This window comes from Ursus arctos, unplaced genomic scaffold, assembly GCF_023065955.2.
Source record: "Ursus arctos isolate Adak ecotype North America unplaced genomic scaffold, UrsArc2.0 scaffold_7, whole genome shotgun sequence".
Lineage (NCBI taxonomy): Eukaryota > Metazoa > Chordata > Mammalia > Carnivora > Ursidae > Ursus > Ursus arctos.
In genome coordinates this window covers 32,830,217-32,845,242 of record NW_026623089.1, presented here as the reverse complement: position 1 = coordinate 32,845,242, position 15,026 = coordinate 32,830,217, and positions in this window count along the sequence as shown.

Sequence of the window (15,026 nt, the reverse complement as noted above, 5' to 3'; positions counted from 1 at the left end):
GTTATGGGATGAGTAAGTCATGGGAAGAAAAGTAATGGCGTAAGGAATATAGTCGACAGTATTGTGGTAGCATTTGGTGACAGATAGTGGCTACGCTTGTGAGCATAGCATAATACATAGACTTGTAGAACCACTATGTTGTATACCCAAAACTAATGTAACATTATGCATTAACTATAGTAAAAAAAAAAAAATCCACAAAAAAACAGATTAGTTGTTGCCGGTGGCTGGGAGGTGGCAGATGGGAAGTGACTGCTAACGGGTATGGGTTTCTTTTGGGTGTGATGAAAATAGTCCAGATTAGACAGCAGTGATAGCTGCACAGCATTGTGAGTGTACTAAATGCCATGGAATCGCATGCTTTAAAATGGTTAAAGTGCTATGTTATGTTTATTTTACCACAATTAGGAAAAAAAATTTATATATATATATACATATATATACACACACACACATACACACACACACATATATATAATATCCATTCTAATAGGTGTGAGGTGATACCTCATTGTGGTTTTGACTTGCATTTCCCTGGTGATGTGACGTTGAACATCTTTTCATGTACCTGTTGGCCATCTATATGTTTTCTTGAGAAAAATGTCTATTCAAACCTTTAGCCCATTTCCTAATCAGATTTTTTTATGTTCTTTATACGTTTTGGATATTAGTCCCTTATTAGACATGATTTGCAAATATTTTCTCCCATTCAGTAGGTTGCCTTTTCATGTTGTTGATGATTTCCTTTGCTGTGCAGAAGCTTTTTAGTTTGACGTAGTCCCACTTGTTTATTTTTGCTTTTGTTGCTTAGAAGCTATGGTCAATGCCATTTCACAGATGTGGAAACTGAGTTCAGGCCTCACAATTAACACTGAACACCTAGCCACACTGTCCTGGGAGTATCAGAATGAGAAGTCCAGAGGGACCAGCTGGAACAGGCTAGGTGCCTCTTGCTGAGCTGAAAGAGAAAAGAGGGGAAGGAGGAAGTCACAGAGAAGTCTTCTGCAGACTTACAGAATGTAAGGTGAGGCAGTTTGGGCACCAGCTGCCAAGTATGCGTGATCTCGGAAAGACCAGTCTCTCTAAGTGGCCTGAGCTCTGGGCCATCCTTTGGGAAACCTTTCTTCACTGCTCCTACTCTCCCCACCTCCACCTCTCATCCCCACTGTCTCCTGCCAGCCTGGATTAGGTTGTCCCCCCACCTCAAATCCCACATTAACACTGCTTCATAAGGCTATCTCTTTCATAGTAGGCACACACACTGCACTATCATTTTCTGTTTTGGTCTCTATGGCCTTTGGAGGCCAGGAATCCAGTCATTTCTCTAGCCCCAGCACCCAGCACTCCTAGTAAGGGCGCAGTAGATATCAGTTAGTCTGGACAGAAGATGCATTCAGGAAGAGGGTGAAAGTCTGATCTTTCACCTCTAAGAGAGGTTTATAGGCATACACACTTACTTACAAAAGGGAGTAGTGCATTGTGGCCTTTCCCTACTAATATCTAAATGACATTAGTAGGAAGCTCATGTTTCTGCACCATACAAAGAAAGTTGTTATAGAGTTTAGGTCCTTTAATGGGACCTTTGAACAAGGTGTCCAAGTTGCTCAGTGTCCTGGAAACATCATGGAGCCCAAATGGACCGCCTGTTGCCTGATGTACCATGATTTTTCTAACCTTCGCAGAGCACTTACATTGTTTCCATTTTGACCCTTCCAAGCAGTGCCCCGGGGGTCATTTCTGAACCTATAGTCTTGCACTCTGGTGAAGTGCATTCCTAGAGGGGAATTTCGGGGTCAAAAGCATTCTCATGAAGGTTCTATTTTAAAAACTCAAATATTAGAAAGTGCTTATGTGAAACCTTGGCTAATGACAGTTACCTCAGAGGCAAATACCTCAAGTACCTTTCCCCTGGACGTGCTATTTATCTGTTCCGACTCAACATAGGGGTTCACAACTCTTTCCCCCAGTTTTCTCTGAGATTGACATTGCAGCAAGCTGCAGGAATGCCCAGGAGAACGTGTCAAGAGAAAGGAGAGACAAAGTCAATGGCAGCAAGAACAATAACACGGAAGAAGCTGAAAGAGGAAAGGTGGCTTGGGGCTGAAAGGAAGGTATGGCCGAGCCAGAGGAAGAGGGAAAATTCAGCTAGTTTCTACCCGAAATAAGGATCTTATAAGAGTTTTCCTCTGAAAAAGCCACAATGCTAGTAAACAGCAAGATTTTAGTGGGAAAAGCAAGATTCTAAAGTAGGAAGAGGTCCTCGGGATCCATCCCCTTCTGTTGTAGGTGAAGAGGCGAGGATGGAGCGGTTCACGGCCCTGCTGGAGGCCCTACGGCCAGCGAGCAGCCGAGCAGGAGCAGCGTTGGGAGGCTCAGCGGCATTGTGAGCATTTGTTTTGCCATCATGCTGCATCACGGCCTCTAGCCTTCCTTCCATTGCTCTCTACTTATCCCTTTATAATTACTCTACTTAGGCAATATGGATTATTCATTCAGAGGTGGAACTTCGTTTTCTCATTTCACGGAGTTTAAATAGAGATGACAGGGCCTATTCTTCATGTTTAACAATCAGAACCAATTATGACTCTTTCTTTCCTTCATGCAAAAAAACACACCGTCCTTTTCAGAATCGAGTGTTTTCATTCTATGGCATAAACAGGCTAGTGAGAACAATAATATGGCAATAAAACCTCCAGAGAAGACATATGCTGAATGTAATCAAGTAAGCCCAGTTATTCAGGGTTGGAGAAATAATGCTATGGATACAAAATAAAGAATAAAAGTAGCTCAGAGGACACTGAACTCATGGGTATGAGTCAGGTCACACTCATGTGTTTTTAGCCCATTGGCATGATCAGCTCCAACAAACTCGATTTCTGTCTTTGGAGGTCCAGATAGCAAGTGCCTAGGTACTTCCTTGAGATTGAACCCGCATTTACAAAACTGCCCAAATTATGCCTGGCCAGGCCAGAAAGTCTTCCCACTTTTCCTCTGTAGCAGAGAAAAACTGAGTCAAGAGCCACTATAAGCGTTAGTTCAGTTAATTACCCACCCATCCCTTCATCCATCTGTTGAGTTTCCACCACGTAGGAGTTCAGTTGCTGAGTTTGGAAATAGTTTTTTAATTGGAAATAATGGCCCAGTCTTGACTTCTGTCTTTACAATATCACTGTGTATTTGTTCCTTGTTTATAGAGGAAAGCCAATCCTCTGAGGTTTTTGTCCATCTGTGGAATTAAATGGATGTGATTTTTCTTCTCTTGCTATCATAAGTAGTAGAGCTAGAGGAATGAAGAAAAATAATTGAATATAGACGGGAATCCCATTCTTGTACTGCATCTTTAAAGAGCATTTTTTTTTTTCTTTGAAATCCAAGGAAGAGTATTTGCCAGTGAGCCCTTCAGGGAAGCAGAAAGAATTCCAATGGACTACCCAGGAAGACAGTCCTTATTTAGGAATAAAATAATCTTGGAGGTCCATTTCTCATGTATTGATGATCCTGGCTTAATTCAATACCGAAGGCATTTGACACCAGTGCCATTGAGAAACAACATCCTCAGGCATCTAGGGGGCTCTAGCCATGCCCTTGTGCTTCCTTGGCAAAATTGCCTGTGTTTCAGGTTTCAGAGACTAAGGAACCCAAACAGAGTGTAAACGTGAAATTCTGGAATAAGTTTATAGCATGTGACTATCTGAAACTGAAAGAGAAATGACACAAAATGGATAAGGTAAGCTACCTCCTTGGCTGTGAGGTCTGTGAGGACAGGGATTGTATTCATTGCTTTAGCTCTAGTGACTACCAATATGATGTTTAGTGCTGAACACCTATTTGTTTAATTAATAAATGATCACTGTTGCAGTCTTCTCAGGAAATAACCCTAGCACCTAAACTGCAAAGCAATGGTAAGCACAGCAGACTTGGAGTAAGAAAGTCGAAGTCTGATTTCTGGCATTTCTACTTATAAGCTGTGAGCATCAGTTTTCACATCTTTAAAATGGGGTCAGTAGCATGTAGCTCACAGAGCAAACGGGACGGTTAAATTGTATAGCATATTCAAAAGCCTGAGCACAATGCCAGGCACGGTGATGTGTGCTTCATAAATGTGGGGTCTGTTAAATAAAATTAGAGGACTGCATAAAGCTTAGCAAGAAGCTGTAGTGATTCTGAAAAGGAATCACCAATTTAAAATGTAACCAATGAGAGGCGCCTGGGTGGCTCAGTCAGTTAAGCATACAACTTTTTATTTCTGCTCAGCTCATAATCTTAGGGTCGTGAGATCAGGCCCTTCTTGAGCTCCACGCTCAGCAGTGAGTCTGCTTGAGATTCTCTCCCTGTGCCCCTCTCTCTGCTTGTGCTCACACATGCTCTCTCTAAAATAATAAATAAAAAAATTCTTTAAAAAATAAAATAAAATGTAACCAATGAAAGAGAAGCTAAAATTCCAGCCTTTCCTAAGGAAGCATAATGGCAGGCACGTTTGGTAAGGATACGAAGACTATTTTAGTAAGAGAATCAGTGGATGAAGTTTTGTTAGTATTCATTTGTCAATTTTCAGTGTTAACTTTTATTTTCATATGAACAAAACAGCTTTTCTGAGTTATCAAGTGATGGCTCATTAAGATTTTCTTTCGAAGTTCTTGTTAAGAAAAATTTTCTAAAACTTAGAAATAAGACAGGTTTATCGCATGCTCTTGTTTCAGTGTCAGAGAACTGTCTAACAAACTAACTTCACAACTATCTTATGCTCTAAGGAATTATCATTTTGTTTGACTTACTATTTATTATCTTTTGCAGTCTAAATGTTTGTGTCTTTCCAAAATTCATATGTTGAAGTCCTAACCCCATTGTAGCTATCTTTTGAGATGGGTTCTCTAAGGAAGTGCTTAGGGTAAATGAGAGTGAGGTCCTGATTCAAGAGTATTAGTGTCCTTATAAGAAGAGACACCAAAGAGCTCTCTCTCCCCATCACGCCACGTGCATGCATCAAAGAAGGTCATATGAGGACATACATAGCAAGAAAATGGGCATCTACAAGCCGGAAAGAGAGCCCTCACCGGAAACTGAATTGGCCAGGGCCTTGATCTTGAACTTTAAGCCTCCAGAGCTGTGAGAAAATAAGTTTCTGTTGTTTAAGCGGCCCAGTCTGTGGTATTTTGTTATGTCAGCCTGAGCTGACTAAGACAACTATTGCTTAAAGTCCAGACTCTGTAACTTTGAATATTAACTTGTAGAGGACTGATAAGTTGTTTTTTTAGTAGGGATGTAAATGATTTCTGTTTATAGAAAGGAGAGCCCCCAAGGTTACAGTTTTATTGACTTGTAGGACATTAACCATTTTTATGTAATGTTGTAATCTGAGTCTCAATTTTCCTGTTTTGTAAAATATCACTAATAGCTTCTCTTTCATAGTGTTGCTGTAGGATTAAATATAAGCACATTGTATTTGTAGGGCACTGCCTAACACACAGCTCTCAGTTAAATTATTCTCACTATGATTGTTTAGATCAGAGGTCCACAGCCATTTTGTTGGGCTTGTCCACTGTTTAAAAATATTAGCATCTGACTTGTGGTTTTGACTCAGGTCACGATCTCTGGGTTGTGAGATCAAACCCCACGTTGGGCTCCGTGTTCAGTAGGGAATCTTCTTGAGATTCTCTACCTCTCCCTCTGTCCTTCCCCTAGCCCTCTCTCTGCCCCCCAAATAAATAAATTAAAACAAAATTAGTGGCCACCAGGTAAAAAGCCATATTTGAGATTTTGAGTCCCTTATAAAGGGTCAGGCAGCACAAGGCTTAAATACCACATGGAAACCAATGGCTCTAAGTGGGTGGCATCTTCCCTTTGGGATGGGCAGGGATTGTTCCACTTGCCATAGGCCACACCCAACTCTTTTGTTCCTTTACGTTACCTGCCTGGCCCTTAAGGTTTCAGTTTCTGGATTAGAGTATCAGCCCCCTTATTCTCTAATTAAAATAACCTTCACAGTTTCCAGAGGCTTCAGAATCTGGGCTCCTACCCAGTAGAACTCTAATGGTGCTTTAAGGAAGCTCATAAGGGCTTCATGGTTCAGACTGATGTTATGGGAGCTTTTCATGGGACATTGCCCCCTTCTCATTCATATCTTCCTCAGCCCTGCAGGAAGGGCATACTTGGACTGAGTGCTAGGGTAGGACATCTTCCTGAGGGTCTCTGAGATTACCATTTCCTGCCTGGACGTTCTCCATGACTTAACAGTCTGTAGCTCTGTGCTTGAGCACTGGACCAGCGGATGATGATGTTAACTTTAATACAGAGCTCCCACCTATGCCAGCCACTTGAGGTGGACCATCTTGTGGAATCCTTCAGACCATCTGAAGTAGGCATCACAGGTCCACAATCTGAAATTTCAGAGCTCTATAAACCAAAATTATTCTTATTAAACTTTCAGGTTAGCAGGTTAGCAAACCTGGTGAACCAACATTAAACTATATGCAATCTTTATTTCTCCCACTTAATGTAAACTCTTTCACATTTTGCTGCAGAAATACTAATGTGTTTGATTACTGGGTTCTGCCCTGTACCCCTCTGGAGATTGGCATTCACAGTGAACTTCATTTCTTTCTTTCTTTCTTTCTTTCTTTCTTTCTTTCTTTCTTTCTTTCTTTCTTTTTCTTTTTCTTTTTCTTTTTCTTTTTCTTTTTTTAAGGTTTTATTTATTCGAGAGGGGATGTGGGGAGAGAGAGAGAGTGAGAGAGCAGGGAGAGGAGCAGAGGAAGAGGGACAAGCAGACGCTGTGCTGTGCTGAGCACAGAGCCCAACCAGGGGCTTGATCCCATGACCCTGAGCTCATGACCTGAGCTGAAATCAAGAGTCCAAGGATTAATCGACTGAGCCACCCAGGAACCTCTCACATTGAACTTTCTAAGCTTTGAACACACCTGGCTCCAAGGTTTTGGATGAAGTATTGAGAATATATTTTATAACCATTTTATGGAAGAGGAAACTGAATCCTTGAGAAAATTTTTTTAAAAACCCAAATAAGTGCTTTACTGTAATGACCACCCATCAGGCAGTCTGTCCTAGATGACCTGGGGCATGTCACCTCTAAGAACCTCAGTGACTTCATTCATAAAAGGAAGGGCAGCGCTACTAGCTAGCTATTGCCATGCACTTAATATGCTTCAGGTCATTTCATTCTCTCTAAATCATTCTATAACATAGGCGATACTGTTGTTGCTCCTTTCTATTTTGTTGATGAAGACATTGAAGTTCAGAGAACTTAATTTGCCAGGGTCACCAGCCAGTCACTGAAGAACTTGCATGTGAACCAGGTCTGTCTGACTTTGGTGTCACACACCCTTTCATGGGGTTTAAGGGTCCTCACAGCTCTAAAAGAAGTCCCTCTCTTTTGTATCCCTATCAGATTGCTTACTGAAAAAAGTGTCTGGCCCATTATACCTCTGGGTCCTCATATTCCAACAGTCATCAGCTAGACAGAGAGGCTGGGATATCTTTCAAAATGGTGTTTACTGTTCTTTACCTCTCACACCCCAGGGGAGCGTTCCAGCCATTCAGAGATGTCCACTTTCAAACTATTGCAGGCATTTTCTAAAACCTCATTTTCCAGGACTCCTTGGTCTGTCTCTCCTTCTTCCTGCTGTAAAGGTTTCTGCAAGTAGGTGCAACATTTCTCTAGGGGCTTTCAGCTTCAACAGATCTGACCCAACAGGCCCAGTTCCTCAGCTCATGTTAATGAGGTCTGTCCCTCCTCCTTCCTTCCATCCCTTCTACGTGATTGCTCTTCCTCTCACTCAGGACACAAGAGAAATCACAAGAGCTTCGGGGTTGGCTAGGTGTGGGAACCCAGGTCTCACTGAAAGAGCGTTGAGGGCCATGCTGGAGGAGCTGTCACCCTCCAGCCAGTTCAAGTGACCAGGAGAAGTGTGGCTCATTCCCATAATGTCATGTTTTTCAACCTCACTGCTGGAAGGAAATGTCTCTTGGCCAGAAATGCAGTGGTTTGGTTTGGGAGGTCAGCTGCGTGTAATCCACCAATGAACAGATGCTACGTGGGGAAAAACAGCACCAGGATCTGATATCTCTCTCCCCATTCTTTACCTTTCTGACTTTGGGCAAGACATTTGAGCTAATGGAAACTGTTTTATTGTCTGGAAAATGGGGATAAAAACACCTAGTTCTGCCTATCTCAAAGGACTACAGGGAGAATCACAGTAGTAATGGATGTGATAACCTTTGGGAACATCACATAACAATTGTAAGGTAAACTTGAGGGCAGTGGGTGAGTTATAGCCAAGGATGAGGAAGAAAGGTCGTAGGAGGTCAGCTGTACAAAGAGATGAGATAAAAAGTTCAGTAGACTGATTCCAGCAGACAGGTGATCCTGGGTTTACACATGTATTTCCAACACATATCCCTTTTTTCTGCATCAAGATGATTGTGAATTACTGGGTTTAAGAATTATTGGGGGATTTTGTTGCTGTCTATCATTTAAAGCGTTTTCTCCCTGAAGACTGTAGCTTGCACAAGAGATGCAACAAGAGTAAAAATCAAGAGAAACAACAGATAGTAGAAACAAACCTGCACTTACTTTCAATATTGAAATTATCGGAGACAAATTATAAAACAAGTTTATTATATAAGTTATAAACTTGAACATATTTGTAGGGAATAATAAACTCTAAAATCTAGTAGATATGAAAAAGAACCAAATAGAACTTCTAGAAATAGAACATATAGGAACTGAAGTTAAGCACACATAGGTTCATAGACAAGTTTGGGGACTAATCTAGCTGGGAGAAGGTGAGAGGCAATGCTTGTCATGGAAAGAGACACTAGGTTTGGTGTAATTGGAGCTGTAGGTGGTGGGGGAAGGGAAATACAAATGAGCTCAGGAAACTGGGCTTCTCAGAGCTTCAGGGATCTCAAAGGTGTTGACTTCTTTGATAACTGTGGTAGCATCAGCATCAGAGCCAGATTCTCAGGCAGCAGAAGCCAGAACTTCTCTGGGTGAAGTGGAAAAGTGATAGCACAAGGAGGCATCACCAGCTCTCACTAAGTCATTGAGAAGTAAGGCGCTGTCCGTATGTCATAAATTACAACTATGATGTGGAACAAGAAAGAATAATTAGAAAACTCAAGAATCACTTTTGAAAATCAGCTCTAATTAAATGAAGGCAATTTTGTGTTTTCCAACTGCAGAGTCTTAAAATTGAAGCCAGGAACCCAGATTCATGAAGTCTTTTCAGGAAGTGAGACTTCTTATCAAAATGAAAGTTCTTAGGAAATGAATGGAAACATATATCCAAGTCTGGAATCATACAACTTGGCACTCTGGAGAAACCACAGAATGTTTGTAGGGCAATTTCTTCATTTACAAAAGAGGAAACCAGGCCGAGAAAGAGAAAGTATGGCAGATCACACAGGCAGTCTTCTAACCTCCACTCTGAGACTGAAACAATACAACCCACCAAAGCAGTTTCCCTTGGCTCAGCTTTCTAAAAGAAAAAATATATATGTTGTGAATGAGGTTGTAACGCTGGCCCATATGGTGAATGATTGGCAAAAATCAAAATATAGAGAAATGAGGGCTGGTCTGAGTAAAGAGAAATGAGCCTGCCAGGAAAGGCTTGGAAGAAATGAGCTTTGAAGCAAGCCCTAAGCATGGCCACAGTGTATGGAGGGAAAGCGTGCCACAGGCAGGGAAAGTGTTATAAGCAAAGGCCAGGAGGTGGGGTGCATGCATATCAGCTTAGTTTATTCATTTATTTAACAGACATTTACAGGGAGCTGGTCATATGTTGGACACAGCACCGATAAATGAGAGATGGTCTCTGGTTCATGGAGCTGGGTGGGAAGGAGAAGGAGGAGATTGTTGAAGAATTTGTGATACGTTTCCTGGGGAGAAAGAAGAAACCAGCAAAAGGGTTGATAGAATAATAAGGGCAGCTACCTCTCCTGTAGGAAGTGGGCAATGCCAGCACTGTAGTTATCGGGAGGCCCTGCACTTGTATCCCAGCATGTGCCTGAAGCAAGTTAGTGCTAAGGACTGTGGATAACACTTGCTGCAGCACCTGGTTCCGTTTAGAGCTCATTTACTAGTTGCCATCAGTACTGGCACCACAGGACCCTCCAGGTCCTTGGGACTCTAGCCCTTACCAAGCAGGCAAAGTGGGAACAGTGGGTATTTCAGGGTGCTGGCATTGTGGGTGCTTCTGTTTCCTTCTTTATACTTTTGCATGCTTTCCAAGTTTTCTCCCTTAAATATGCACTACTTTTAGAATCAGAAAAATAATGAAAACAACTGCTTACAAGGTATTTATTTAAATGATATTAACCATAGGTATCAAATGCACTGATATGGAAAGATATCCACAATATATTACTGAGTGGAGAAAAAGAACAAGCCACAGGACAAAAAATAGAACGTGACCTTATTATTGTAAAACTTTCTCCATATGTATTTGATTATATATACATAGAAAGTTCTGGAAAAACCTACACTAAACTGTAGTCGGAAGGGGGGAGTTTTACTTTTATACTCTCCTGTAATGTTTGAATAAGTATGTGTTAGTCCTGCCATTTTTAAGCCAAAAGATACATAGGTATTAGTTATCATTTATTGGGTTGATCAGCTCTGGGTACCATGCTAGCACTTTCCTCTGCTCTCCAGGTGGCTTCCCCTCAGTTGTCCTACTGTCTGTGCAGCAGGGAATGAGACCCTTCAGGTCACTTAGGTCTGTGTGCAGCCCACCCAGACAGAGAACTCTTCAGATGGCACCTGTGTTGGGCTCCTGGGCACGCAGGTCTGCAGCTCCTCCAGGAGTGGTCAGGCCGCTATTTCTTGGGTTCCTCTGTGGTTCTGCCCAGCTTTCCCAGTCTAGAGAAGTGCTCCTGAGGGAGATGGTGACAGGGGAGGGGATGGGGGGTCCCTCTGGCTAGTTCAGCTCCGTGTGGGGAGGGGTGACTAGGGAGGCCCCCCTAACCTTCACCCTTGGCACTCATAGCTCCCCCACCCCCCAGAGCCCATGGGTGAGGGGGGCCCACACAGGCTTTCTTCCCTCTTCCCCTCTCCCACTCCCGTCTCTCCCTCCTCTCCTTCTGCCCAGCCCAGGAAGGAGGAGGAAATAATTAACACCTAAGTGGAAACTCTTTCACAAGGGTTTGTGAGCTCCTCCATGAATTTGCATTTTAAACCTTCTGTTGCTAATTGTGGAATGCAAGCCTTTGTCTTCTCTGACAGGAAGGGCTGACAGTGGAAATCAGGTGAAGGGGGGGGCAGTGTCTGCCTTCAGGCCTGGTGCAGATAAGAAAAACCCCTGAGTTGGGGGGTAGTGTCACCCTTAACTGTTGGTTTCTGGAAGTAAGCTCTGTAGCCTGTGACGTGGGGTCCAGCTGTCTCCTCCCTAAAGCAGGCGCAGCCTGGCACTTCTGCCCTCAAGATGGCTGGTTTGTGTGCGGTGGGGCCTGGGGGCCTGGAGATAGGTCTGAACCTGTTAATGGGGCAGAGGACTCCAGAGAGCAGTGAGCAGCTTGTGTTGGGAGAACCTTACAATTTCAGAAGTGAAAAGCAAGTGTCTTTCCTACTCCTTGTTCCCAAATCCCCCCACCCCATATATCTGTGTGTGTGTGTGCGTGCGTGCGTGTGCATGCTTATATTTAATGGTAGTCTGCAGGACACACTTGTTCATGCTTTTTTTCACAAAGCGGTCCTTTTCTGGCCTACTTCCTTGCCTTGAGACCTGTTAATGCCATTAATTTCCTTGTGCTCCATCTCCTCATCTGTAAAATGGGGGCTAGTTGTGGGGATTAAATGAGTTAGTTCCTGTGGAGTCATGAGACCAGTGCCCAGCACACAGGTCAGCTATTACGATTATTGGGGGCATTGGAAACGAAGGATTTTAGCCTGTGATCACCCAAGGAACACCCCAGAATACAGAATCTTTGTGTTTGAAATTGTGTTAAGGTGTGTAGGTGGGGTTGGGGGTGTGGGTGGGGTAGGTGACAGAGAGAGGGAGAAAGAGAGAGGGAGATTGAGGACAATGTTATAAGGAAAAATGCTGATTGATTTTGAGACTCCGATTCCTGGAAACTGAGAAGTTGACACAAAGAAAACACACAAGAACAATAACAATGAAGCTCCTATTATTCCCTGTCTGCCTCTTGCCAGGTGCCAGCAAGGCCTGTGACATACCTGAATTAAGGCTGGCCACAAAGCTTTGGGGGCGGGTGTTGTGATTCCCCAGTGTACAGTTGGTTAACTGGTAACAGGAAAACACTCTAAGTGACATAAACGGACAGAAACTTGATCCTTTGAGTTTCCTGTTTATGCCAAGCACGTATTGTTTGTTCCTGTGCAGACCACGGCTGTACGTTTCATTTGATTCCACACTGTTCTCTGTGTGCGGCTCCTTGGTTCTCACGTTGCTTCTGCCACATGGTCTGTGCTGAAAACAAATAAGTAGGGGAGTTACTGACTTCGAGCCTCATCAATACCTCATTTATTGATGATCCACAGTGACTTTAAGGCTGATTCTTTCTGGGGTAAAACATTGTTTTATTTCTCAAATGGATGACACACTGCCTTGCCTTTTTTTTTTTTAATTTTTAATTTTTATTTATTTTTTTGATGTAAAGTTCAATGATTCATTAGTTGCATATAACACCCAGTGTACCATGCAATACGTGCCCTCCTAACTACCTATCACCAGCCTATCCCATTCCCCCACCCCCCTCCCCTCTGAAGCCCTCAGTTTGTTTCTCAGAGTCCATAGTCTCTCATGCTTCATTCCCCCGTCTGATTACCCCCCCTTTTTTTATCCCTTTCTTCTCCTACCGATCTTCCATATGCCTTGCCTTCTTAAACACGGCATGGCTAACCTCATTTGATCTTTTAATCTGTCCCTGAGGCATCACTTCTGTGCTGCCCTCCTCTTTCTGTGCCTTTGACCAGCCTTTCTGCCCTCCGTTGGTTTACTGGGGCAGACTCCAGTAAATGTCTTTAATACGCCGTACTCTGAGAAATCAGTGGACGGCCAGCCTTGATGGGACTGTGTGTAAAGCCAGAAGTGACAAGGGACAGTCGATCCTCTGAGGGAAGGAATGACCCCTGTTAAGAGGCATTTTTTTTTTTTTTTTTTTTTACTTCGGTTCTGGGTTCTTTGCATTCTAGGCTGCTGGACTTGCAGGAAACCTAAACCCGTGGTGAGTGTTAACTATCCATTCCACATTTCTAGCTAGTGTGGGAGCTGGGAGCAGTGAGGCAGGCATTGACAGGAGGTGGCGAGAATGGTCGGTGACATTCTAGTGGTGTGGGTTTTGTTCCTTTCCTGGAGGGCAGGAGGGCAACATGGCACCTGCCCTGGAACCTGGCCTCCCAGCAGGAAGGTTGGCGGTGGTTTTGGGGACTGGCAGGCAGGGGAGGTGGCTGCTGGGGTTGTCCTGGCTTTGCAGGCTGTGCCTGAGACACTTCCCACTGAGGAGGGGGCTCAGGGAGAACAAACTGACAGTGACAATCTTAAGCAAATACACAACTAAAAATTCCACCGATGGATTTTCTGATGAAAATAAGCCACAGGAGAGATTGTTTAAGGAGTGGGAGTGGTGCCATTGTAAGTTTCACCAGGTTACCCTGAATCTTTTGTTCGGTGAACTGCGTGTTCACCTCCTTTGCCTGTTCTTCTGTTGAGCTGTCCTTGCAGATCTTGCTGATTCGGGTGCACTCTGTGTAAAACAGGAAACTAGCCTTTTATGTGACTCACAGACTGCAGACACTTTTCCCCAGTGTTGTCTGTCTTACCTTGTTTATGGCATTTATATTGACCCTACAGAGTTTGTACATTTTTTTGTAGTCAAATGTATCGGTTGTTCCCTTTTGGTTTCTGGGTTTCATAGTTTGTTTAGGAAGTTCTTCTCCACTCTTAGATTATACATTTTACATGTTTTCTTTGAGACATTATATGGTTTCGTTTTTACAGTTTAAATCTTGCATCCAACTAAAATTTATTTGGGTGTAAAGGTCGAGGTAGGGGTCTAACTTCATGATTCTGCCCAGCTGATGAGCAGTGACCCTAAATCATTGACTGAATGGTCTCTCTTTGGTCACTAAATGGAAGTGCCGCTTTTATCATAAACTAAATTTCCACGTGTACTTCAGTCTATTTATGGTCCCTTCCTATTCTGTTATACTGTTTTTTTCTCCACTGTAAACGGTTTTAGTTATTCTTGTTTCATGATGTATTTTAATAACTAGTAGGAGTAGTGCCACCTCATTATTCTTTCCCCAGATATTTTCCGATGTTTATTTTTCCAGATACATTTTAATACCATTTTATCATGCCCCAGTCCTCTTGGTATTCTGACTGGAAATGCATTGAGCATATACATTAATTTAGGGAGAATGACATCCAAAAGAAGGGCGTGTCTTTTCATTTCCTCTAGTTTCCTTTTATGAATCTCACTAGAACCTTAGAGTTTTCTTCCTGTAGATCCTATAGACTCGTGGTTAAATTCATCCCTTTGAATTTTGTCTTTTCAGCCACCATAGCAAATGAAATACATGCTTTTCAGATTTTCTAACTGGCTGTGTGGCTTTAGGCAAACCTCTCACCCTCGCTGGGCCTCTTTCCTTGGGCACAGAGATGGGAATGTGTCTCTCAGATCCCTTAGTCTGAGGCTAGTTGAGTTTGTGAAAAATCCTCCGCTCTATGCAACATGCTGGTATTTTCAGGGGCAGCTCTGCCCTCATTGCATTTTCATGAGAAAGACCCAGGGTCAGCTCAGTTTCTCTGGTCCCAGCTGTGCAAACAAATACCTGGGTCAACCCTAATTGGAGCCCCTGTGAGTCCCCTGCCCCCTCCAGGGATCCACCAAGACTCAACTGTGCACCGACTGCACTCTCCCTGCAGGCTAGGTGTGCTGGTGGAAGGGCAGTAGCTGTCTCCCACACCCAGCCGCCCTTTACTGGGCAACTGTGAGGTGCCGGGCACGATGCTGGCCTCTGGCTGGGGCCGCTGGCTGTTTATCTGATC